The 22,957-nt window shown below is 44.6% G+C and overlaps 1 protein-coding gene across 1 annotated transcript in view; it reads left to right on the forward strand.

Annotated features, from left to right (window-relative positions):
• Nucleotides 1-1,495: 1,495 nt before the first annotated feature.
• The window catches only part of CAPN13 (calpain 13), a 131,678-nt gene continuing 110,216 nt past the window's right edge, over nt 1,496-22,957 (forward strand). The window contains exons 1-2 of the mRNA XM_072937958.1: nt 1,496-1,660; nt 17,445-17,571. The gene's annotated coding sequence lies outside the window, so the exon portion shown is untranslated. The remainder of the gene's footprint in view (nt 1,661-17,444; nt 17,572-22,957) is intronic.

The following is a 22,957-nucleotide window of genomic DNA, read 5'->3' on the forward strand; positions in this document are numbered from 1 at the left end:
ACTTGATTAACGAATGCACCTTGACCCTCACGTTCTCATAGTGGTCCTATGCTCATCCCTAGCCTCTGATAGGGTGGGCCTTAGCTTAGAGCCTGAGACTCCTCTTCTGCTGCAGAGGAAATTACCTGGAAATTGATCCAGTCAACAGGGTATGTGATTCCAACTTCCTGATTCTCACCAGGCTCTCTCATGCAGACACTCATCCTTTATGGGTCTGTTTGAGAGGGGCCGTCTGATGGAGGCATCCTGAAGAGGGCAGTGACATTTCCTCATGGAGCATTCTTCAGAAAATGCCTGCTTTGCTTTTTCTCTGTCCTTGATTTGACCTTGATTTCTTGGGACCCTTCTTCTTGAAAAGCTTTCTTCACCCAGTGTTTGTGAGCTCGTCACACTCACTTTCTGAGCATCTGGTTCACGTGCCTTGAGGACCTCCTGCCTCTTGGTAAGCCTTCATTAAGTCTTTAAGTTCAGAGGTGAGCACTATTAGGAGACCTTCTGTAACCATCCCCTTGTAAGCGCCTGCACTCACAGAGCAGGAGAGCCCATCCTCTCTTCCGACAGTGTGCCAGTTTACTGTCAGAATCTCAGTGGCTGGGGCCTGGGAATGTGTATTTTGAGAACATTCCATAAGTGATTCTTGTGACCGACTAGTTGACAAGGGTCTGTACACCCTTGCCTCTCATGATTGATGCCTGCATTTAGAGCTCATATGTCCTGAGCCACATGTCCCTGGGTCAGACTACCTGCCCGCTTCAACCTCTGCCAACCCACTGCCCTGGCCAGGCCTTGTATCCCCACTCAGCTATGATCCTCCCACCCGGCTCTTCTCTGTCCTCACACTGGCCTCCTGGACTCAGGAGGGCTTACTTGCCCTAGCTGACTCATGTCCTTCCCTACCCTCCACCTCACCACCTGCCACCACCCACACACCCAAACCTGATATCCTTCCTCACTCTACCCTGAACCACTCAAATCTGCCTGGGCTGCAGGTCCTGTAAATAGAAAGAATGCTGTTGGGTGCTGCAGTGTTTGGTCTCATCAGTGATGCAGACAAAGAACTTTGAGGAGGAAGGGATGACCTCAGGATGGCATCTTGGGGAGATGTCACAGTGAAATGGGATTTCAGCCAGAGTTTTAGTGGAGGAGTATTTTTGCATATTCATAGAGGAGGGTGAAGTCAAATCTGGGAAATACTTGCCAAATGCTATTACAATACAAGTGCTACTACTATTACTATTCCTACTAATAATCATATGTATTACCATCAAATCCGTACTCTAGGATAAGCACTGCATATGTGTGTGTGTTATGTATATAATTTTAGACTTTCAACAGCCCTGCAAGGGAGGAATTGTTATTCCCATTTTACAGATGTGGAAAATGAGGCATAGAGAAGAGTGGCTCTTTCAAGACCTCAAAAATACTAAGTGCTTAGAGGAAGACTGGCAGCCCAGTCTATTGACTGGTTTCTTTTCTCCTTGCAGTTTGTTCCCGCTGCTTCCCTGTAATTAAAGAATGCAGCTCTCCCCTCTGGGAGCAGCAGCCTCCTCTCCGTCTTCCCAGGGAGACATCTGCAGATAAAACTCAAATCAAATCACACTGTGCCTCCCTTCAGCATGGAGACCGGCAGGCTCCTCCCTCGCGGGTATCCATTACTCTGGTAGGTGAAGTGTGGCTAATCGTGGTAATCCGGCACAACCGTGAGAGTCGTCTGCAGGGTGAAGTGGTGTGGCCAGGCTGCTAGCCTGTTTCACTCTACATCCTTCTTTTTCCTTCCGCATTGCTCTCTGAATCATTTACTCAGAGATTAAAAACATTCATGGTTCGATGCAGCCCCAGATCTGAATTACTTTGTAAAACTTTTAAAGTGCCTTTAGGGTTAGGTAAGCAAGAACATAACTGACTTGTGTTTTCATGAAAGCAATTTTTAACATTTAAAATATAGAAAACAAACATGTTGGCACTTGAGACACCAATATATGCCAGCCTGTTCAGTACTTATACAATACATGAAAATCTAGGTTTGCAGAAAGGTTAAACTAGTTTACAAGGATGCTTTGGACAGGAATTCCAATAAAAAACCTGAGGTCCAGCCCTACCACTTACTGGCACCTCTCTGTACCTCAGTGTTCATCTCTGTAAAATGGAGAGATGTCAGATTAAGTTGTTTCACCTGTCCCACAAGGCTGTCATGAGAATCTAATGAGTTCTAGATTGTAAACTGAGATGTGCTATAGGAAGGTAAGGCCCTTTTGATGAGAGAAGTGTAGGGCCAGGGCATGGAGAGAAGGACAGGTACCATCCTGTCGAGGGGTGATACCCCAGGTTGCTACAGAACCAGCCTCGCACCTAGATCAGCTTGTGAACAGTTTATCCTCCGTTGCCTCCACAGAATATGAGCTGTTTCAAGTCCCATTATCCTGCACATCATCACCCCGCAGCCCTGCGATTCAGTTAAACACCGCAGCTCCTGAGTACATTTTAATTTCTGATCATTAGTTACAAGATTTTCTTGTTAATTCTGATTCAGCAGATTTTGCTGAGACAGCTCTCTTTTTTTCCCTTTGATTTTGGTCATGCTGCACACAGCCTATTCAGACAGACAATAAATCTGGTGACTAACCTCCCTCCTGAGGAGGATGAATCATCTGCATTTCTGGAAAGGACACAGCCAGGGGGGTGGTGACAGGGAGGGGGCCTCCCCTCAGGCTTCTTTGTAGGTGACTCTGGGGGACCTTCTTGATTCTGGCCCCAGGACACAAACCTGCCAAGGGTGATTACATCAGATATAATGAGATTATCCCAGAGCCCAATAGCAGGCAAGTCAGGGGGGACAAAACTAGAAAAACAGGACAACTCAGCAAAATGAGTTCCTGCTTTCTGCAGCTTTTATTAGATCACAGTTATTGGGGACTGAATTTGCTGTCCATTTATCTAACCTGGAGGTACCAACAGAATTTTGCAACCAGAGAGATTGGTTTTGGGCACTGCACCTCCTCCTCCCTCCTTGTGTCTACTTGCTCGCCCTGTCTGTTGGCATGAGTAGGTTTATTGTCCTCCTTGGTCTGATAGGTGACCCCTCCCAACCTTGGACCCAGAAAAACGATGAGCTCCTTCAAACTAAAATGTCGTTCTTGTCAGTTGTAACACCCTTCCCGGGGTCTGGTGGTCTTTTCACACATTCTTAAGAGCCAACACTCACGGAGGATTTACCATGTGCTGGGCATTCTTCTTAACCCTTTTATGTATTTAGTCACTTAACTGCCCTATCTACCCTGTGAGATAGGTATAATAACTATCCCCATTTTACAGAGGAGGAAACTGAGGCATAAAAAAAGTTAAATAGCTGTCTTGTAGTCACCCATGTAGGAAGTGGCAAGGCTGGGATTTGGTCCCCAGTTCCAGCGTCCATGCCCTTAGCAATTGCACTTTATTGATGAAACTTGATTTTGTCACAAGATACTGCTGGAGTGACTGGATGCAATAACAGGATAGCTCAGTATCTGGGGGAGAGAGAGGGCCTGGGTTGAAGCTATGACAGGGATGGTCTGGAGCTGGAGGAACAGACCTAGCTGGGTGACTCAGAGGAAGTCCTCCCTAATGGGATCCAATCCAAGGCAAGCCATAGCAGACAAGCAGTGGACATCATGGAAGCTGACATAAGATGGAGAAGTGTCCCAGACCAACAGATGATTCAGGGCCAGAAACATTTAGCAGGGCAGGCATCAGGGCAACTGCCAGCAGGCTACAGGACCCAGGCTGGACCCTAAGCCAAGGTGAGCTTGGGAGCAGGAGTTAAGAGCAAGTTAGGAATCCCTACCTCATATCATATACAAAAATTAACTCAACGTGAATCATTGACCTAAATATAAGAGCTAAAGTCATAAAACTCTTAGAAGAACACATAGAGGTAAATCTTCATGATCTTAGATTTGGCAGTGATTTCTCAAATATGACACCAAAAGCACAAGCAATATAAGATAAAAGTAGACAAATAGTACTTCAGCAGAATTTGGAATGTTTGTACATAAAAGGGCATTATCAAGCAAGTGAAAAGATAACTTAGAAAATGGGGAAAAATATCTGAAAATCATATATCTAATAAGAGTCTAGTATCCAGAATATATAAAGAACTCCTACAACTCAGCAATAAAAGGACAAACAATCTAACTTAAAAAATAGATGAAGGAACAAAATAGACATTTCTCCAAAGGAGACATACAAGTGGCCGACAAGCACATGAAAAGATGCCCGGCATCAGTAGTTATTAGAAAAATACAAGTCAAAACCACAGTGAGATACCACTTAATCCCTACTAGGGTAACTGTAATTATAAAACAAAAACAACACAGAAGACAAGTGTAGACAAGGATGTGGAGAAATGAGAACGCTTGTACATTGCTAGGGAGAATAGAAATGGTTCAGCCACTTTGGAAAACAGTTTGGTGTTCCTGAAAAAGTTAAGCATTGAGTTTATCACATAACCCAGCCATCCCACTCCTAAATATAAACCCGAAAGAAAGGAAAACAGCTAATCAAACAAATACAAGCACGTGCATCTTCCTCACAGCACAATTCGCAATAGCCAAAAGTGAGACAATACAAATGTTCGCCAAGGAAGAAATGGGTAAACAAATTGTGGTGTCTGCATACAATGGGATATTGTTCCGACGTAAAAAGAAAGAAAGTACTGATACCTGCTACAGTGGGGATGAACTTTGGAAACATTATGCTAAGTGAAAGAAGCCAGACACAAAGGGCCTCCTATTGTGTGATTCCCTTTATAGGAAATATTGAAAATAGGTAAATCCATGGAGACAGCAGAATGGTGGTTTCCAGGGACTTGGGGGAGACAGAAATGAAGAGTAACGGCTTAATGGGTATGGAGTTTTTTTGGAGTGATGAAAATGTTTTGGAACAAGGTAGTCATGGCTGCACAACATTATGAATGTATGAATGTACGATGCCCCTGAATTGCTTTACTTTAAGATGGTGAACTTTATGTTATGTGAATTTAACCTCAATTAAAAATAAAATAAGTTAGGACCTTAGAACAACCGTGGCACCAGGCAGGGACCAAGACAGGTTCCCAGGTACAGAAGTATCAGTGATGTGGGACCAAGTCTTTGCTACAAGGCAATAGCCCAGTTATTAGCCAGGGGGGTCTGAGGCTAAGCCTCAGCATATGGGGCCAGGGTTCCCCAAGCAGGTGTAGCCCTGGGAGAGGGTCGGGGCAGAGCCCACAGGGAAGATGGACTGTGTTTGACTGGGCACAGGAACCTGGGGTCCTCTTTCCAGGTGGGAAGTTATTAGCCAGGAGAGGCAAAAGCAGTCACCATGGTCAGCTCCTGTGATTGACCATTTCTGACCTACCTCCCTCCCTCCCTCCACTTGGGTAAACCTGGAGCTTTAGATGAATGCATTTGGCTGATAATGGATCCCAAACACAAAGGAACAGGTGGGAGGGGGAGAGAAGGAGGGAATGTTCTGTTGTTGTTCAGAAAATGAACAAAACAGCTGGAGGTAAAGCTTTTGTTACAGGCTGCCATCTCTGATTCATGTGTCTTTCTGATTCTGACTACGGTTTGAGTGAGCCGGGAAGAGCAATTATTACCTCTCGCGCTGCGCCCACCAGCATGGGGTTTATTAGAAGCCAGCCCTTAGGTGTTTTAGAGCGAGCCCATCATCACACAGAAGAGGCCCCTGCCCCACGTGGAGAGCCACTGCCCCCACTCAGATGCCCAGCACAGTGCGTTCAGAAAGCCCGAGGCCCAGAGGAGGAATTCCAGGGCTCTCCGGGAACCCCCAGTTGCTAGTATGAAACATGGAGTATGGAAGCCTCAGCCAAGACCCTGCAGAGCCAAGCACTGGGGGCTGAGAGTTGAGGGTTGAGTGTTTAGGTCTTTTAACCTCCCTCTTTGCCATCAGCCAGGAGTGGCTGGAAAGGATAGGAAGTTATGAAAAGGAGCAAGAGGCCCTTGACACGTCCACCCCCTTGTGCCCACCCTCCATCCCGCTCTTCCTTCCTGTTTCCTGGGCTGCTCCTTCTCATTTCCCCTGAGGCTGCCTCTTGCCCACAAAGCTCTCCAAACTTGTCAGCGTCTTCTCTACTCAAACTCTCCGGCCGAGCTGAACGACTGCTGTTCCGAGGGGAGACTCTTGCTGCCTCTTCCTGTGACTGCTTCTGCTTCACCCTGGTTGGGCCCTGCCCTCCAGCCCCACCTGTTGTCACTGTACCCTGCCAGGAAGGCCAGTTGGCACGGTCTCCGTTTTGAGGTCTTTCTTGATTGCCCACCCAGATATGCTCCACCTACCTCTAAACCAACCAGGACCTGTTTGTGCCTCTCCTGAAGGCTTATACTGTTCCATCTCAGATCATAGTTCTTTCTGGACTTGTCTTAACTCCCCTTACTAGGCTGCGTGGGTTACCTCTGAACCAGCTCACACCAGCGCTGGACCCAGCCCATGTAAGATGATACGTGTTTGTTGAATGAATGAATGAATGAATGAAAGAACTTTCAAACCTGAGTCAAGTAGAAGAGTCTCCAGGACACTGCTTAGCCATACACAGACCTCTGTGACTTACTGTGCAGAAAGCCCACCTTGCTGATAAAGTGAATGCGAGGACGTAGTGCAGAGGTTCCGGGCCAGCCCTCTACCTCTCTGAGAAGTCCCCTGGCCTTCTGCTCTCTCATCTAAGGGACCAGGCCTGGAAAGCAGAAATAAAGGAGGCAGCTGAGTCCCTTTTTATCAAAGCTGACACTGACTCAGTCCTAGGCATGCTGAAGTTCAGGAACATAAACCACTGGGGAAGGGGACAGAGCCAGGACCAGGTGGGGGAGAAAGCGGGCAGCAGAGATGCCAGGCATAGCAGTGTCACCACTCTGTCACCTGCCCGGTTGGCAGAAGAACGCCAGGTAGGACTGGCAGTCCAAGGGGCAGGGAAAGGGCCTACAGGATGTCAGGGCTCCAGCAGGTGAGCGGGGCCTCTCTGCCCAAGGGCATAAAGCAGCTGCCCATCCCCCTTGTGAACTGAACAACCCCAGCAGGCCGGGGAGGGGCAGGCCCCAAACAGATGGGTCCCAGGTATGAGATCTTCCCTGAGCCCAGGCAGACACCTGATGAGAGTGAGCCAGTTAACTCCTGACCCAGGGGTAACTAGAGGGGGTGGGGGCCAGGGTAGTGGGGGTTGAAATGTTCCATAGAAGTGCAGGTGCTCCCTCCTCCCACCCTCCCCGCTTCTCTCCCTCACCCTTCACTCCTCTCTAGCAAACCTGGCTGGGCTGCCCCAGCTGCCTCCTCCCATCCTCCCCTCCTTCTCCCAATTAAAAAATCTATTCTGTATTTCCTCCATGCAGCACCCTTAATATTAGGTCTGAAAACAATTTGCAATCAGTTGCACTCATTAATCTAATTGAATTTAATTTCCTTTTCTTGGTGTTAGGGGTGAGTGAACTCCATATGCTGACTTATGTAAAGCAATATGCAAATTTGTATCTTGAGCCCAGAGCCCTGCAAATGTTTTTGATTACCAAAAAAAAAAAAAAAAAAAAAAAAAAAGCCATGCCGAGGCCCCAGGGAAAAGCACCACTGCAGTTTCTGGCCTCACACCCCTTTCTTCCAGCGGCCTAGACACAATATCCCCTTGCTGTGCCCGCTGGTAGCTTGGTCACCCTTGTTCCTGCACTCTCAGGACCCTCGAAGGGGTCCCTAGGAAACTGAACATCATCTTTCCTACTTTAACTCCCCAGAATCTGAGTTCTTTCCTTTGTTATGCTGCTGCTTGTTCTCCCTCAGCCCCTCATTAAGCTTAGGAATGGATTCTAACTTTTGCTGGAAAGTCTGATGAGCATCTTGTTGGTGAGACATTCTGCTTAGGGAGGTGGAGGACAGTGCCTTGCCAGCTGTCCCAGATCCTTCCAGCAGAGGGCAGTGCTTGTAGGGCTTGAGTGGGGAGCCCAGCCACAGTGCAAGGATACCAGGCAAGCACCCCAAGGACTCCTCTCAGCTCCCACGGAGACAGGATGGTGTTACCCATGGATGACAACGGAACAGAGGTCTCATGAGCCTTGTCTAGCCGTGAATGAGTCCCAAGTCCTTGATGTAGCCCTGCCCTGAAGGGCTGCCACGTGGGCATCAAGGCTGGGAGTCATGGAAGGGCTTGTGCCCCTGGTGCTTCTGCTCTGTTAGAGTGTGATTTTTGGATTTGCTTCAGAATAACTCGGGGTGGGGAGGAGGGGGAATTATTACACGGAGTAGAGAAGGAGCAAGATTGGCCATGAGCTAAAAATGGTTAAAGGTGATTCATTGGGATTTATTATACTTTTCTGTTTCCATATTTGTTTGAAATTTTCCATCTTAATTCTGAAGCTGGATCCAAGATCTGGCTTTTCTGCTTCCCAGTGGGTGGGAGCTTATAGAGCAAAGGAGAAAAGCCAAAGGGGGCCTAATTATCAGCTCCCGTCACGCCTAGACCAGTGTGGATGGAGGCTACGCACACTGTCTTCCCGCCTCCCCAGGCAGGGTAAGGGAAGGGCAGTCTGTGGCGCACAGAGGGCGGGGGTGGCGCTGTCCCAGCCAGCTGACCAACCTGTGGTTCCCCGAGGACGCTGGTTTGGCCCAGAGAAGGACAACGCTCCTAGCAGTAGGTTCCAGACAGTAAAACAGCAATGAAATGGACCAGGGTGTGGAGGACAGATTGGAAAGGGAGGCTAAGGGGAGAAAGTCCCATCTAGGGAGTTTGTGATGATTTTGTAAGAGAAAAAAAAAAGTGAGGGTTTGAATACCACAGGACTGATGGCTATGGGCAGGAAGGCACAGATGAGAAACTTCCCCAGGAACAACGCATAACATTTAGGTTCATCTGTCTGTGAGGTGCTCGGGCAGGAAGATTTGAAGATTGTCCCAGCATGCCCAAATGGTGGGTGAAATCCCTCTTGAAGACAAAGAGTGCAGGTCGGGGAGGAGGTTAGGTGGGTTGAGAGGAAAGATAAATGTTTTTTTTCTTAGACAAATTTAATTTCAGGCACAATAAGAACCCAAGTGGAGTTCTTCAAGGAGGTTGGGAATTTGAATCAGGAATCCCAAGAGGAGGTAAGAGCCGGAGGGAAAGATGTGGAAGTCATAGGCATGTAAGTGTGTGGGAATCCTGGGAGAGAAGCCCAGGGAAGTCCAATGTTTAAGGGGCAGTAGGAGGGAATGGAGACAGCAAAGGCTGAGAGAGAAAATGAAACCCGGAGAGGAGAGAGTTCTCGGAAGGGCATTTAATGATGCCACATTCTGCAGAGAGGACTCATGAAATCAGTGGCACAAAAAGATTTCACACAAAATTGGATGCGCTGCATTTCCCAACAAAGAAGTCACCACTGACCATGGCAAGAGTTTGAGGAATTTGTGTGAATGCACATCCCTTGCACTCAAAAGTCACATAATACTTAAGAAATCTTTTTTTTTAAATAGAAGCAATTTCCAAGTCTAGGTCTATTATGCATGAAATCCATATTCTTCCCTAAATCCTTCCTTCCCTCCAGTATGTTAAATATACTTGAGACATTATTCAAAGTTCTTCAGAACAGTGAGGAATTTTCCAATTTAGCCTCTGATGGGAGGATGAGTTTATTAGTAAGAATAAATCCAGTTGAGAAGGCAGGGAGTAGAAGGCAAAGACTGATGAGTTAAGGACAAGTTAAAAGAGCCCCAGGGTGCTTTCAGCCCCTCCCTCCTTAGTGGAGGACTTCACTTCACCATTGCCAATTTTTTAAATCTTATGCATCATTCAATATTTCGTTCAACCAAAATGTATTAAGGGTGGACTATGTGCCAAGTACACATCACATGCTGCAGATAAGATTTTAAAAATTGATTAAGACCAATTTCAGCCATTGAGGAGTCAGTGTCCAGTAGGGAATTTGGAAGTCTCCAAAATGGGGGATTTTATCACTGGCTCAGAGGACTGAAACAGGCGTGGTCAAGGAGCTTAGACAGAGCTGAGCCCCAGTCCCCTCACTGACCCAAGCTCCTCGCACAAGGCCTCAGCTGCCTCTCAAAAACAGGCTCTGATTTTGTAGGACGTCATACTTGACCCTGCATCAGTGCAGGAAGGCTTCAGAGGAAGCCAGATAAAGGCATCAAATTCTGTGCCTGGCTCATGTGCCAGTGGCTACCTCACCTAGAGTTAAGAGCCTACCAAAGGCCCTTAATTAAAAATTTTCATTGCCCATTCCCAGAGTCTTGTCAGTTCTGTTATCTCTACCAGGGAGAAAGCAAGCCTCCCTTTAAGACTCCTGGTGGTCCCCACGTGGGACAAGGGGCATTTCAGCCAGATTCTTTGGGTCCACAGAGTGGGGCTCTGCTGCCAAGGGTCTGAGAGTCTGTCTACTTTGAAACCTTCCTCGGTTACCAGTTTCTGGAGATGGCTGATGGTGTTCTGGCTCCCCTGCATTCGAGAAAGATTAGATGGTGGAGGAGAATGATGTCTCTGTCCTCATATGATAAACACAACAGAGAAAGGTGCAGGCATAGAGGTGGTAGTGGGGAGGGTGTTAAAATTCTTGGGCAGAAAATAAAAGCTGAGCCAACTTCCTTCCCTTTGAGGTGCATCCGAAGGAGGAATGTAAGGGCCTAGGAAACAGTGCTGGAATAGGATGAGGAGGGTGAGTCACTCACCTCGGAAACAAAATTTAAGGGGCTACCAAGAATTCAATGATCATGATAAATCACGTTTTAATACAAGATTATTTTTTAAAAAGCTAATTCAAAAATTTACAATGAAGAAAAGTGCAAAACTTGAAGTAAAGATAGTATCAAGAGGATGGTTCAGATAGTGGAGTTGCCCCAACCTAGATAGGAAATGCTGAGGTTGTTCCCAGGATATGTCTCTCTTTCTGCACCATAAAATCCAATTGAGTTTCCTCCTCCTGCTTGAAAACCTCCCCTGTTCCTCAAAGCAGCAAGACAACTCTTTATATAATGTAGGTGCAGCCTCTCCCACTGCCCAGCCCACTCTAGCCACAGCAACCTCCTCCTGTTCCCAAGATAAACGATCTCTTTCCTACCCCAGGACCTTTGCACTTGCTGATTCCTCCATTGTTCTTTCCGCCAGCTCTTCTTGTAAGAGACTTAGGGTCATTCTTCAAGTCTCAGCTCAAGTGCCCTCTTCTAGAATACTCCCCCCACCACTGGATTTAAAATAGGGCTCCCTAACATACGATGATCACACCACCCTATTTGCCTCTTCCATAGCATGTTTCACAAGCTATAATCATCTCATTTACCTCTTCATTGTCTCCGCAACTAGAATGTAAACTCCTTGAAGGCAAGAACCTTGACTGTCATCCCTGTGGTACTGCAGATCCTAACACAATGCCTGACACACAGTATGGACTCCCTAAATACTTGTGACCCAAATGATTGAATACAGCTTCTGTTCAGGTGTTGCCTCCTCTGTTAAGTCTCCCAGGATACATGTCCTCACCATCACCACCACAGAAGTCACTGCTTCAATCTCTGGGTCCTCAGAGCACTTTGTGTATATTTGTATTACTGCATCCCACCTAGCTGTGCACATTAAACACTGATCTCCTGGAAGTCAGGGCCTGAGTCTTACTCACCTTGATATCCTTGAGCCAAGCACAATGCCCAGCACAGTGCCTGACAATAAATGCTCAAGTAAATATGAGCAAATGAAATCTACTCAAACCAAGGTAGCCAGGTGCACAGTAAATGTATTCTGGAAAAGTTCAGTCTAATTACAATGTTGTAAATCAAATAATATTTTAATGGCAATAGAGGAGCTCACTGTTTAAAGGAACTCTGTGGGGAATCCTACTGTAGAGAGAGAATCACCCCCTTACTTGTCCTTTAGTTTTTAGAGTTTCATAGGTTAGATCAGGTTTGTCCTGAGCCTTTGCACGTTCTTTGGAGCTCTCAGATGTGAGGTGTCCTCAGTCCTGCACAGGTTATTGTTAGACCCTAAGAAACTTAGTCATTACCCTACTTGTATATTTCTGGGGATCCTCAAGGTGATCTCCAGCTTCCTTTATGGTTTTGTTTTGTTTTGTTTTTTGGCCTAAGAAAACACGGGCTTATGAGCTCCCTGGTCCAGGGAGAGTCTTTATTTGATCTCCACTCCCAACAGGGAGAGCTGTCATCTTGGAAAAAGCCAAATACCTATGGCCCAGTGCCAGGATGCTATATGACACATATAGTCAAAGAATGTAGGGGAGGGAGTACTAAGCAAAACCACTATTGCAAAATCTTTCCATTTAATGTGAAATGGTACAATATTTACTCTAATTTCTGTGAGAAGTTAAAGATTCCATTGTAATCCCTAGAAAATGAATGCAAAAAAGGCACAAGTGAAAAATCAGTAGAAAAATTGAAATGAAATAGTAAGAAATATTCAATTAACTCAGAAGTAGCTGGGAAAGAAGAAACAGAAAAACAAAAACTGATTGAATCAACAGAAAATAAATATCAAAATGATAGACTGTATTCAACAATATCAATTTTTATGTTAAAATTATATGGTTTAACATAAAAGGAAGAGATCATAAGAATGGATAAAAATCAACATCCATTTATATGCCGTCCACCAAGGGACACATTTAAAATATAATGAGATAGGTTGAAAGTAAAAGTCCAAAAAAAGATATTACAGGCAAGTATGAATCAAAAAACATTGAAGTGGTTGTATTAATATTATACAAAGTGAGTTCAGGATAAAACAATATTATATTTCATAATGATAAAAGGATTGATTCATCAAGAAGACATAACAATAATAAATTTGTATGCACCAATACTGACCTTTTTGTAATTACAGACCTTCCAAGTATATGGAACAAAAATATAACATACCTAAATTAAACGGAGAACTAAACAAATTCAGTATTATCTTCTCAGTAATCGATAAAAACAGAGACAAAAAGCAGCAAGGACACAGAAGATCTGAACAACACTATAAGCCATTTAGATCGAATTGACATTTATAGGTTACTACACTCACAAATGTACACATTCTTTTCAAATGCACACAGAACAGTTACCAAGATAAAACATATCCTGAGATACAAAATAAATCTCAATACATTTCAAAAGATTGAACTCTTTCAGAGTATGTTCTCTAATGACAACAGAATTAAATTAGAAATTGAATATAAGATAGTATAAAAGCCTTAAATATTTAGAAATTAAACAGTGCATTTCCAAATAAATCATGAGTCAATGAAAAAATTCCAAGGAAAATTAGAAAATATTTCATCCTAAACAGTAATAAGAATATAATATAATAAAACTGTGATGCAGCTAAGGCAGCACTTAGAGGGAAATTCATTGCTATAAAGTCCGTATTAAAAAAGAAGAAAGGTTTAAAATTCATTACCTACATTTCTACCATAAGAAAAATGAGCAAATTAAACCCTAAGTAAATAGAAGAAAGGAAATTATAAAGATTTGAGCAGAAATTAATGAACTATAAAACAAACAATAAAGAAAACTAACAGAGCCAAAAGTTGGTCCTTAGAAAAGATTAATATAATCAATAAAACCTCTAAGAGTACTGATCAGGGAAAAAAGAGAGATAACACAAGTTACTATATCAGGAAAACACAAGCTATGTTAGGATCTGTTATCACTACAGATTCCACAAACATTAAAATGGTAATAAGGATATGTTATAAACAAGTTTATGCCAATAAATTTGATAACTTAGATGAAATGGACAAAATCCTTGAAAAACAAAATGCCAAAATTGACACAAATTTGAAAATTTGAATAGCCCTATATTAAAGACATTAGATTTATCTTAAACTTTTCCACCAACAAACTCTAAATCCAGATGGTTTCATTGCTGAATTTTTATCACCAGTCTTGTACAAACGTTCTCAGAAAATAGAGGAAGAAACATGCCCTACTGTATTTTACAAGGTCACCGTAAGTCTCAGAAAAATCTGGCAAAGTCTTTACAGAAAAGAAAATTCCAGATTATAGCCCTCAGGAACCAAATCATAAACAAAATACAGCAAGTCACATCCAGCAAGAAAGATAATTCATCTTGACTAAGCGGAGTTTGTCCCAGGAATGCAAGGTTGTTTCAACATTTGGAAATCAATGTATTTCATCACATTAACAGAATAGAGGAGAAAAATAATATGATCATCTCAACAGATGCAGAAGAAGAATTTGAGAAAATTCAACAATACTCAGCAATACTAAGTAAATTAGGGAAAGGTAGTTTTCCCTATTAGGGAAACACTTAAGACAGCCTGAGGTGGCCAGTGACAACCATGATAGTACAGGTGGGAAAAACTGAGGCCTTCTTTAACTGGACGAAAAACATGAGTGAAAGTGTCATGGTTTACGTTACACTTAATGGTGAATGTTGGATGCTTATTAAGCAACAGAGTCTACTGTTTATAGAGGGAGCTTTTCCAGTAGAAGCCTGATGGGCCTTGGGGGCAGTTATTGGTTAATTATTTGAGACTGTGGGGAAAATGTTCTAGACACATGTTCTCAGACTGCAGTGTTTACCTCTTCTTCAAACTGAAGAGAGAAATATGGTATGGAAAAATCTCTTGTGAGTGATGAGTTTGGACAGAAACTTTGTTCATTGGTCCAGATACTTTCTGGGACCCACTATAGACAATGAGACCCTTAACCAAAATGTAAAATATGTGTATCCTTCAATCCAGAACATCCACTTCTAGGTTTCTAGCCCACAGAAACAGCAATATGTATGAGGATGATCACTGCAGCATTATCTGTAATGGGGAAAACCTGGAGGCAAACTAAAATTCTATCAATAGAAGACTAGTTAAGATTATGGAATACTACATAGCCAGTAAAAAGAATGAAGTTGATCTCAATGCAAAGACATGAAAAAATATCCATTATATAGTTCTTCTAAAAAAGAGCAACTTGATAGATAACATTTATAGTACAAACATACTTTTATTAAATAAAGCTGTTCATTTATAATTTATATCTAAAGCAAATGCTCAAAAGGATGTACTCTAAAATACTGATCATACCTAGCTTTGGATGGTGCCACTTGGGTTATTTTAATTTTCTTTCCACTCTTATTTTCAAATGTTTCTACAAGAAGCGTTTTCTGAAGTGTGAGCCAGCATTTGTGCAAAATGGGTGAGATTATTTCCCTCCCAGGGAGATGGGGGGAGTGGTTCCATTGGAAGCCCTGCTGTGTGCCTTTGACAGGATGAGGCTTTTACCTCTTCTCCAATGAGAAGTATGATAATAATGCATTCCACAAAGAGTAATTGTGAGCATTTGTAAGTCCCTCTGTGTTGATACACACATTCCCATATAGTTCCCAGGAAGTCTTGTGTGTTGATCAGGGGAGCAGGCAGAGTGTGAAGCATCACACACACTACACATCACAGCACATCACAACCCCCAACACACCCCTTGCATGCATGCTTAGTACTAATGATGACTGAGCACCTCCTGGGGACTGAGTCCTGTGCTGGGTGCTTTATATGTGTATTTCTAATCCTCCACAGAGCCCTGAAAAGCATGCATAATTCAACACTCATTTTATTTAATACATATTTACTGATCATCTACATTCAGTGTTGGGGATACAGCACTGAATAAAAATGACAAAAATTCCTGCTCCTTCTGTAGTCAGTCTTGTGGGAAGAGACAGGCAATGAACATAATGAATACGTACAATAGAAAGAGTGAACAGTGGTTATCTAGCATGGTTGGAGGTGTTATATGCTAAGAAGAATATAGTGGGATAAGGTGAATTGGGAAAGTCAGAGGAGGTTGGGCTTGCAGTTTTCAAAAGGATGATTAGGGTAGGTTCCCTTAAGAAGGAAACTTTTGAGCAGACACTTGAAGAGGATGAGGGAGTGAGACAGACAAATATCTGGGCAGAGAGTTTTCCAGGTAGAGGGAACAGCCTGTGCAAAGGTGCTGAGTTGCAGGGAGGGGGCCAAGGAGGCTGCATGGAATGAGTAGAGTAGGAGGAGGTGGGGTTGGGGAGGGAACAGGGGACCTGTCCTGGGAGGCCTTTTAGGTCATTGTAAAGACAGTTTTACCCTCTACAAAGCAGAAGCCATAACCACAAGGGGAGTGAATTACAGGAATGTCATGATCTGACCTGTGTTTTAAAAGACTCAAACTGGGGGTGGCAGAGTGCATGCTTAGCATGCACCAGGTCCTGGGTTCAATCCCCAGTACCTCCATTGAAAAAAAAAACAACAACAAAAGACTCCCTCTGAAGAGAGGTACAAGAGAAAGCAGGAGGCCAGTTAGGAGGCTATTGCAATAATCAGGCTTGGGTAGAGTCATTTTCCCACTTTAAAATCAGGAAATGGAAACCCAACACAACCATCTGGCTCACAATCACACGGCTGATGGGTGGCTGAGCTGGGATTTGAATCTAGAACCATCTGACTCCAAATTCAGTGTTCTTTTGCCCAGGAAGGAAAACTAGGCTTTGCATTGTAGTAAGAGTCACTTTATTGCCAGTGTCTTCACACTTGCGGGGAGGGAGGGGTATCACCTCTTGGCCAGGTTTCATGCCTCCCTCTCTCCCCATATTTTCTCCTTCCAACCCTCCTATCCCTACTGCCAGCCTAGCCGTGAAAACATAACTGATGTAGGTACTTCCCAGTGCTGGAACCGCCACGTGACATCCTAATGTTGGTTTCAAGTGTTTCCCGAACACTTAAAACAGCCTGGGGTGGCCAGTGACAACCATGATAGTACAGGTGGGGAAAACTGAGGCATTGTCAGATCAAGAAAGCACCCCAGAGTCACAGCAGTTTGGGTATGGAGCCTCCTCTTTCCCTCCCTGTTGCTGATTTAGGATCTCCTGCCTCCTGGTTTGGGCACTGGGTATGAAGCTGAGGCTGCTCTTGGTCCCCTGTGGCTCAGTCCCAATAGGGTGCCTGTGCCCCTTGGCAAGGGTGAGAGCCACAGCCATCCAACAAAGCTAGGATGAGTAATTGTTATTTTCTCACACAGCATCCATCAGGAGACAAGCCCTGGCATTTATCTAGTAGCAAGTGATCGTTATCTGGTGGTGATGTTCTTCCCACTGGCAGTATCTTCTAAATAAGGGTCAGCCGTCCTGGGCTCTGTCTGCTGCTGATTTCTTCCTGGGGGATGAACCACACTCAAACCCAGGCAGCCAGGCCACCAGGTTGGGGGCAGGGAGAGAGGAGGCGATGAAGGGAGGGGGTTGTTCCACAGTTGAGCCAGAGAAACTGGCCTGAGTTTTGATTCTGTCAAATGTTTGGGAGAAGATGGAAGACAGTACCAGGGAGAACCCTCATTTCCACTTCAGCAAGCCTTCATCCATAAATGTAACAGACCATCCAGTAAATTCCCTGGATGCTGACATTCTGGGTGTGAGGAAGGTAAAAGAAAAGCCTCTTAGAGCTCTTGTTCTCTCTTGCTTGTCTTCCTGTTATCAGACCAGAGTCTGGAATGGGCTTGGATTCAAGAGCTCAGAATGAACTGTCATCAGCTAGTCCTGGCCCTGGCATCAAAGGACCTAGGTTCATGTCCAGACCCCACTGATCCCAGAATCCTGGACCTCAGGTAAGTCCCTAAACTTCTAGGAGCCTTGATTTGCTCATCTGCTTAATGAGAATGGGAATGACCCCCTTCTCAGGGGCCACTGTGAGGATTCGAGGAGATAACCATACTGTCTCTGAGAAATGCTGTGTTGGCCATAGGGTGCTCTGCATGTGGAAGGAACCATTGTTCTGGTTCAGGTCGAGGGTTTTGTTGATGTTCTCGAGGTGGTTTGCCCTGCATTGTCCCCCGCACCCATCTTGACTTAGAAGCCAGCCTTCTCTCTATGACTTTACCTCTTCTGGTCTTCAGTAGAAGTGTATAGTCCAAGTAATGAGTCTTGCCAGCCAACGGAGTCCCGTGTGGCCAAGGCTGTACTAGCTGATGGCAATTTGGGAGGAATACATGATTAGTCTGCGTGCCCCCATGGGGCACTTTTGGACAAAATGAGCCCCGTAGAAGCCAAGGCACAATCATGGACGAGTCTGTAGTTGGATCCTATTTACTGAGGGCCTGACGTGTGCTTAACTGTGCCAGTTGCTTCCACATTGTTGTCAAATTTAACACTCTGTGACCATTCTGTGAGGAAGGTGTCCTCATTTTCCAGATGAAAAACTGATATTTAGAGGCACTGAATGATCAGCCTAAGACCAACCTAATGACAAGATAGTGAGGGGGGCTGTATCTGTTTATTCTCAAGTTCAAGGTTCTGTCCCCTCTTCCAACTAGAGTATAATCTGGTGCTTTATCCTGTCTCTTACAAACAAGTGGAAATCCCAGGCAGCTGAGGCTCTGGGAGGCATCAGTTCTGAGGCCTTGCTACCATTGGGTACTAAGACAGGAAATTGCCTCTTGTGGGATTTGGATATTTGAAACTCCAAGGAGAAATGCAAATCAAAACCACATAAGATGCCATTTCATACCTATTAGGAAGGTTATTATTTTTAAAACTGGAAAATAAAAAGTGTAGATGAGAATGTGGACAAATTAGAACTTTTGGGCATTGTTGATGAAAATGTAAGATGGCATAGCCACTGTGGAAAACACTGGCAGTTTCTTAGAAAGTGAAACATAGAATCACCATGTGATCCAGCAATCCCACTTCGGGGTATATACCTAAAAGAATTAAAAGCAGGGACTGAAACAGATATTTGCATACCATGTTCATGTAGTATTATTCACAATAGCCAAAACGTAGAAGCAACCCAAGTGTCCACTGATGGATGAATGGGTAAACAAAAGCTGTTATATACCTACCATGGAATATTATGCAGCCTTGAAAAGGAAGGAAATTTGAACACATGCTACAATATGGATGAACTTCATGGACATTATGCTCAGTGAAACAAGCGAAACACAGAAGAGGAAGTACTGTATGATTCCACTTATATGAAGTACCTAGAGCAACCAAATTCATAAAGACAGAAAGTGGAATGCAGGCTACCAGGAACTGAGGGGAGGTTGGGAAAAGGGAGTTATTTCATTTTGGGATGGGTTTCTGTTTGGGATGATAAAAAAAAGTTCTGGAATTGATCATGGTCTTAGTTGCACAACACTGTGAATATACTTACTGCCATTGAATTGTACACTTAGAATGTTTACAATGGTAAATTCGATGTTATGTATATTTTACCACAATAAAAAAAAGCCCTCAGGGAGAAATTCTTCACTTGAAGAAAAGGAATGGTATGCTACCAGAGTTCCTTTCACTAGTGAGTCCAGGGCAATTATAATATTTGTTTAGAAATCATTAACTGCTCATCAAGGAAGGGGCAGCCAAAGACACTCAAGAGATGACAGAAGAGAAACAGCTTTACAATGTTAATGTAACTCAATAGAAAATGAGGATTTGATTTACTAAAACTCAGTTTTTTATGCAGCTTTCTTCAGAGCCCACCTATCTAACCTGAATCCATATTCAAAGGAGCTACAAGAAAACCCGGTGGAATTTGACCACAGGTCCCTTTAAGTCATTCGGCAATGAACATTTATGCCACATGTTTCTTGGGCTTTTAAAAGGCAATGTTCTGTGCCAATGGTCCCCCCGGCTGTATAGATAATTGTAAAACAAACTCCGTATTCCACTGACACCCTTTCTAATTACATCTCACCTTCATTAGGCTATTAAAGTGATAGATGGTAGCAATTACATTGAACCCCACTGAAAACTCTCTATCTGTGACGCGCAGTGACGAGAACATGAGTTATTTATCCAGAAGCCTGGAAGAACTCGGCTGCCTCAGCCAAGCTGAGAAAAGAAAAACCCCGTGCGACCACTAGCAGCACATGGATTCCTGGGGCAAGGTCAGGAGGCAGAGTGTACAGCTGGTGCTCACTTTTCTACTGGCCTCACAGATGCCTCAATGTGGAAAACAGAAACTATTATCAGGCGTTGCAGAGTTACTTAAAACAATACGAGGGTACTCAGGAGAGAGCCTCCCAAATGCTGAATTACTCCCGGCCATTCTACACGAGGAATGTTTCAAGGAACCAAAGAAGTAAAACCTGGGAGAAAAGAAGATAAGGGAGCAGAGCGGGGACCATCTCCCGACATTCCAGGGTGAATTTGACGTGTTCCATCTACGTGGCCCAAGGGGGAGGAATTCGGTGCAGACATCAGGACACCCTACTCTCACAGGTCTCAATAACTAGGGCATTTGCTAGTGTGTGTAACTGGAGGTGCAGAGGAAGATGGGCTTCAGGGCTGGTGGATTTTCAGATTCAGGGGCTGAATGATCTGATCCAGGTCCCAGGTTCTTTCCATCCCTCCACTCTGCTCTCCACTTTGTCAGCCTTACCCTAACTTGGTGACTCCAGTGTGCTTAGGATAGGCCATGTGCTTGCTTGTTCTCTTCCAGTAGGAAAGCAAGAGCTGACTTCTTAGAGGAAAGCTCTTAGAAGCCTTCAGCACACATCTCAGAGCTCACTGGCTAGCACTGGATCACTTGCTCATTTCTAAATTAATCATCGTGGGATGATTAATTTTGCGGGAAGATGGGTGTACTCTAGTTGGTTAAGACAGATCATGTCCCACCCAGAGCTGCTGCCGATCAGCTACCCCTGAGATTGCATGGGAGAAAAAATCATGGCTGATTTCAGGGGCAACCTGAGAGGTACTGGGCTCTGTGGGGAAGGAAGAAAGGGGGATTGATATTTGGCAAGGCCACCAACACTGTTCACCATAGGGGAAAACAAGGGCACATGGGTAGAAGCAGAGTTGACTCATGAAGAAGAGCTTCCAGCTTTTGATCACAGGAGAAAGTGCGGATCCGATTGTCCCAGTGATTGTGTGGTTAGAGAGGGCTTGGGAAGAAAGCTGGGGCACCAGAGCAGGCTTCAGATGAGCAATAGAGGAAGAGCTTGAGAGCCTTGTCCTAGCTCTTTGCTTTATCTCCATGGTCCTGAAGCTTCAGATCCCTTACATGGGATATGACCCCAGGCATTGCCAGTGCTTCTCCAGAGCACATCACAAAATAGCAACACCTTTGCCTGGGGCTTTAATTTGTACAGAGTCTTTCCTTTTAGCTTTCAAATTCTGGTTCCCATTAAAGCATACAGACACACACACAAGAGAGGCATCATGGTCATTTTATTGATGCATGCACCTGAGAGGTTGGTTGCCTTGCCCGAGATCACACAGATAGGTTAATGGGAGGGCTGAGATGGATCTCCTTGGGTCTCCTCTCCTCTAGCCCAGAACACTCCTCTGGAAGCACAAGGCTGCGGGACTGAGGTGTCCTTACCTGGACAGACACACGATGGAGACAGCATGGATGTGGGCAGGGAGGGCCAGACACCTGGGGTGTGGTCCTCACACTGGGTACCATAGAAGGCCTGAGTAACAGCAATTCTGAGGACTCTGAGTGTAAGTGGATCTTCTCTCCTGTCTGGGCTTCACTTCTTTCATCCACCTCCACACCTCTGGCCCATAAACAGGAGATGGCTAAGATGGCATCTTAAGGATAGATGCTTTATGGCTAAGATGCTGTCGGGCCAGGATGAAATGTGTAGACAGTTCCTCCAGCTTCTCCCTCTGGAGCAGATACTCCAGGCTCATCTGAGCCAGGTGGGGGCCCATGTGGCTGCTTCTTTCCATTGGTTCCTGAAGCCTGTAAACTCGCTGGGCAGGAATGGGAAGGTAGGGAGGTGACCTGAGGTTAAGGCCACATCTTGGCCACATACACAGCTTCTGTATGCCTGCTGTGTGTCTTCCCTAAGCCAATTTCAGCTTGCAAGAATGTGAAAAGACCAGCAAAATGTGAAGGGAGAGCCTGAAAGGAATTCTCTGAAAAGACCACTTTATCTCAGTGGTTTCTAAGACCACAGCACACTGTGTCCCTTCTCTGTGCTGGGCCTGGTGGAAGCCACGCAGGGCACTTTATCTGGGTGGTCCTCACCGGCAGGGTTGTGACACATCAGTATGTTTCGATCAGCCCTGGGGGGTGCTGCTAGAAATTCAGTAGAACCTCTCTTCGTGTCACAATCAGTAGCACAGTGCCTAATCTTCATAGATATTCCAAAAGTAAGTAGCCCACAGATTAAATGAGTGATTAACCCCATTTTACAGATGAGTAAATCAAGGCATGTGATTCCCTAGTTGATAGATCAAGGCTGTATGTGGGTTATGGCAGAGCTGGGGCGGGAACTAGGTCTTCTGCCTCCTAGGCTGGTCTGGGGTGGGACTAGACAATCTCTACTACTCCCTGTGCTCTTTTATAGCTGGACACATGGATTCTGGATTAGCAAATTAGTATGTGGGGCAGTGCTATATTCTGTAGCTGCATTGTCTTATATAGTAGCCACTAGCCACACGTGGCTGTGGAATATGTGCAATGTGGCTAGGATGACTGAGGAGCTGAGTTTTTCATCCTGGTGGCTAGCGGCCACCATGTCGGATAGCACGTCTCTAGCATTTCCCCTTCCCCAAGGCCCAGCACCACAACCACGCCCAATCTTGATGCAGTGGAAGTTTGTGGTTAGTGATGACACTTAGAGAAACTTTCCTAGATCCTTGGCAAAACACCTCAGGTCCCCCAGATACACCAGTTATTCTTTAGTAGCTGGGCTTCTTTCAACAGAAGGGAGATGAAAACAAAATTGGAAGAGTTGAAGCAGAAAGACTATTGATTTTTAATCCTTTTTTCTCATCCAAGAATTTCAAGGTGTATTCCTCATGTCATTCCATTCCTCTCCTGGGAGCTGGGAGAACTGGCCTGTGAGGCCTGGACAGCAGCAAGTGATGTGAATTAAAACACACTTTTAAAAAAAAACCTCTCTAGTCAACGTTATTTTTTCTCGGTGAAATGTTAGGATCTTTACTAATAACTATTATTTTCCTTTGGGTTGTTGCCTGGAGAGGATTTTTTTTAAATAAATTAAACCATGAATCCATTAACCAGTGATTTAATTT

This window comes from Vicugna pacos, chromosome 15 (assembly GCF_048564905.1).
Source record: "Vicugna pacos chromosome 15, VicPac4, whole genome shotgun sequence".
Taxonomy (NCBI): domain Eukaryota; kingdom Metazoa; phylum Chordata; class Mammalia; order Artiodactyla; family Camelidae; genus Vicugna; species Vicugna pacos.